The 4,482-nt window shown below is 44.9% G+C and overlaps 1 protein-coding gene across 4 annotated transcripts in view; it reads left to right on the top strand.

The window, feature by feature from the left end:
• Nucleotides 1-492: 492 nt before the first annotated feature.
• Nucleotides 493-4,482, top strand: part of LOC106815639 (tRNA (cytosine(38)-C(5))-methyltransferase-like) — a 27,481-nt gene continuing 23,491 nt past the window's right edge. For all 4 annotated transcript variants that reach the window (XR_001394767.1, XM_014820130.1, XM_014820131.1 and 1 more), the window contains exon 1: nucleotides 493-520. The gene's annotated coding sequence lies outside the window, so the exon portion shown is untranslated. The remainder of the gene's footprint in view (nucleotides 521-4,482) is intronic.

The following is a 4,482-nucleotide window of genomic DNA, read 5'->3' as shown; positions in this document are numbered from 1 at the left end:
AACGCACTATTCATTCTCACCCGGGTTGACCCGGGTAACGAAAAAATACCACGTGACTGCCAAATCGAACGAATTTGGGGCTGGCCCGAGTAGACCCAGGTTAACTTGCGGAAGCAAATCGAACGCACTATTCATTCTCACCCGGGTTGACCCGGGTAACGAAAAAATACCACGTGACTGCCAAATCGAACGAATTTGGGGCTGGCCCGAGTAGACCCAGGTTAACTTGGGGAAGCAAATCGAACGCACTACTAGTATATTAATACAACTCTATGGATCTTCCCTAACCCAGATGCGTTTGATTTCGTACCCAGGTTAACCCAGGTGGCTCTGGGGAAGCAAATCGAACGCACTATTGGGATCAGAAACGTAGACGGGTTCGCGGCCCCAGTATTTGTACTAGCACAAGCAGTTCTTTACTCTTTAGCACAAAGAGAGCAAGCTTGACGCCGGGATCAGTCTACATAAAACGAGTCACATGACCAACAAAATGGCGCTTACCAGTAACTGTAAACATTAGGTAACTTCGTAAATCTATCCTCAATTTTCTGAAAATCGTTATATAGCCTAATCATGTGCAGCAAAAGAATTAAAAAAATTGCCTGTGATATACGTCCAAAACTTAATATATATTAGAGAAAGGGTTTGTGCAATAATCCCTCCTTGTAAACTGCTGACTGTGTAGTACTAGTAGTCCGGTAGCTCCAGGAAACGGTATTGCTAGGGTTAGAATACCTGTATGACGGGGGGAACGGGTGTATTGACTGGGTGTATTGACGTTAGTCACACAGCCTGGTCGGGTTAGTAGTCCGGGAGCCAAACCCTGATTTTGGGCGGAACCCTGCACTGAGACTGAGAGTTAAAGTTTTTTTCGTTGTTGATTCTTGTAGACTAGGTGTTGGTCTTCACTTTATAGGTGGATGACCACCCGTCACCCTTGAGCAATTTTCTGTATTAACCCTTTTGTGTTGAGAGCGTCAACTCAAAAATTGGCGAAAAATTAGGGGTGGGGAAAACAAAAAGTCTACAACTACAAGTACAAGATCTGTTGTTTTTAAAGCTAATGCCAGTAATGGATCATGTGACCACTCAAAATGTTGGTATTTAAGAGCTCTTTCTAATGATAGTTGAATAATGAGGTAACTAGAGGTCAAAAAGTCACCAATTTTTGACCTTCGAAATCTTGAATATTGCTTTTAGCACCCCTGCCTTGGCCAAGAACAAGCTCTAATGGTGCTTTTTACCCCTAAATTTGTTTAAGGAGATGCCCTGCTATCATTTTAAACCACCCATGTTCAAATATGTTGAATGTTGACCAACCTATTACAAAAGAAAGACAAGTGATGTGCTAAAATAGCTGTTTTTATTACCCAAAAGTTGATAACGCTTACAGTAATCAGATCTGTCGATCCAGATGAGACGGGATACTAGAGAAGCATTGCCGAAAGGAGGTGTTGATCCGAAGCGCTGAGCGCAGATCTTGCGCGAAGTTCCGCGGCAAGGCGCACGCGACCGCGGGAACGTCCTACGACAGTATGCAGCGCTGGCAGCTATGGATCCGTGCGCCGAGTGCGTAGGCCGGCGCACGAATACATTGCTGCCAGCGAGCAGTCTGCGTTCTGTTATCACGTTCGGCCGCTGCCTGCCGCATTCGTACAGGTTCTATACGTACTGGGCTGGGAGTGAAGCAATTTCTCAGCCTCGCCACTAAGTTATCTATTACTATAGCAGATGGGGTCGTTGTCGTATCAGGTACCACTACAGATATGTACCCGAGGTAGTTTGTTGTTTAGTATTATGTTTATATTTTTATATAATTAGGAGGTAGTTTTAGGTTGTTTAGTATTATGTTTATATTTTTATATGAGGTATGTTTAGGGTTAGGGTTAGGATTAGGGTTAGGGCTAGGGTTAGTGTTAGGGTTAGGGTACACTTCTGTAGTAGAAGTCTGGTACACTTTGTGTATACATATATGTACCTCGGGTACATATATCTGTAGTACCTGATACGACAACGACCCCTTCAGCATTACTATACTAGACTATAACCAGGGCCCTAGCTAGGATTTTTTTTTCTGTAGCCAAACAATTAGCCAGAATCAATTGTCATTAGCCAATTTGGATTCCTGTTAGCCACAAACTTTTATATGCATGAAGTACAAAACTACACTTATTTAATGCAAACAAACTATTATTCACCACCTGTCTATGACTGAGACACTAACACTATGATTCACCATCATGACTCTGACTGACTGACAGAGACATTCAAATTGTCTGATTTTTTTTATTCACTGCTGGCAGGAAAATTCTCCTATCTTTTTTGGCACACCACTGCACATAGCACTTTTCAAAGTCAAACATCTCTTCTTCTGGGCCTTCAATTTTGATGGTCAGAATGTCACAAACACAATTTTTGTTTGTTTTCAGATTATTTCTCAGAGCTGTTTTAACCAAATTATGTCTGCTAAAACCCCTCTCCACATCAACTGTTGTGGATGGTAGGGTCACAATCAGCTACTTTTTACAGTACATGACACACAATACGCACGCACGCGCGCAGTACAGTATAAACAGTACTATACACACAGTATAGTTATTTACAGTAATACTAATAGTTTACAGAAGAGTTTTCACAGCACATGCATATACTCTACTACTTTGGTAACTTCGTTCAAAGCTGTCTATATTTCCCAGTTAGTACTTATCAGTTTTACTACGTTTTACAGTACCTCACACACAGTACACACACAAACACACACCTACACGCACGCACACGCATGCACGCGCGCACACGCATGCACGCGCGCACACACACACACACACACACGTGCACGCACATGCGTAGTAAAAATCATTTGACTTTTTTAAATGCCAGGGTTTCTTCTGAGGGAAAATTAGACAATGGTGGTAATGCCCAGTTTGGGGAAAAACGCACATGATGAATTCAAAGGCGTGCAGTAGGCACGAATGTGGATTCTGCAGGCAGACGCAGGGGGAGAGAGGTAGAGGGGGTTCTGGGGGTCTCCCCCAGCAATATTTAAAACATTTGAATGGCTTAGAATGCATTTGATGCACCCCGAAAATAAAATTTCACCCTTTAGTTTAAATCTTACTCTATTAGCAGACCTACTAAGTCTCACGCTGCGCATTTCGCGGGAGACTCACGCATCTGGACCCATTCTCCCGCGCTCCCGCATGTCCTACGCATTCTCACGCATAAGGAAAAAAAACGAAAAAAGCAGCACGTAACACCCCTGGCTGTGCACATCGTGGCTCGTGCTTGCTGGCTGGGCGGCATTGATTGAAGTACGGGGGGGGGGCGAATGCACTGAATGTTACAGTCGCGTGGGTGTGGTTATTGCTGTATATGTAGGGGTGGGCACCGCGCTGGTATGAGGGAGCGACAGCAAAACTTTCCCGGAATCGAGGAAAAAGCTGCAATCGGGAATGACACAGGAGTGTGCCGGCACACAAAAAGAAACGTTGTTGTTTCGACGATCAAATAGGATCGATGTTTGCTGGGTCATGTTTATTACGGGAAAATTACGTTCGTCACTTTTTTCGTCAAATCAGACTTTCAATCGCCAGATTACTCATTTGTTCGCCATTGGCGAATTGGCGAGTGGGTAGCGAGGGCCCTGTATAACAATTTCACTCTGGTATTACTCTCTTCTGCTACTATTGCATGCGAAAATCCCGGACGAGCCCCCAAAAATCGTGTAGTGGCTCTAGAGGTGACCACACTGGATTTTCCCACGCGCTGTGGTTAGCACGTGGAATTTATTTGTGTCGGGATCATTTTTCGCTGCTATACAGCGAAGGTAGGACGGTGATGCAGTTGCAGGAAAACCCAGAGTGAAATGAACGCAAGTCTTTAGATAGTATTTATACAACTGATGGATTTATTCATCATATACGGATAACATGAATAACACAACACTCATTCCACGTATCTCGAATATAGCGTATAGATATATACATATCATATATATTGCTCGTGCGACGTTTACGTTATCTCGTTAGGCGATTACACGTTTACTTCTCTTAGCTATTCTACAGGTTAATAATAATATTGTAGCCGTCTCTGTCTCTCCCAGTCGTGCGCTGCGCGGCTCGGCGCGAGTTCATATTTTTGGCAGTGTGTCTCCCTGTCGTGTGTCGGCTATAGCTTCCTTAGTATATATAAGGTATACCTTCTCGGGCGTTGTCTGGCTCGCAGGGCTCTCCCTCCGACGGTGTGTGTGCGTGCTCTCTCTCTCCCTCACTCGCTCGTGATGCAATCCCCTTGGTCCATTATACGCACGAGCGTTGTACCCCCTTGTCTGCCACGTGGTCCGCTGGCGCCACCCTCTCGCCCGGCGCGTGTACGTGACGGTGCAACTCCCTGACCTCCCACATAGGCTGGCGCCACCCTCTCGCAGGAAAACTTTCCACCTCTGACATCATCCCCCCTGAACTCGACAACTCTTCACTCCCCCCC

This window comes from Priapulus caudatus, unplaced genomic scaffold, assembly GCF_000485595.1.
Source record: "Priapulus caudatus unplaced genomic scaffold, Priapulus_caudatus-5.0.1 Scaffold1165, whole genome shotgun sequence".
NCBI classification, from domain to species: domain Eukaryota; kingdom Metazoa; phylum Priapulida; class Priapulimorpha; order Priapulimorphida; family Priapulidae; genus Priapulus; species Priapulus caudatus.
The sequence above is the reverse complement of the archived record's forward strand: the minus strand, read 5'-3'. Positions and strand labels throughout refer to the sequence as shown.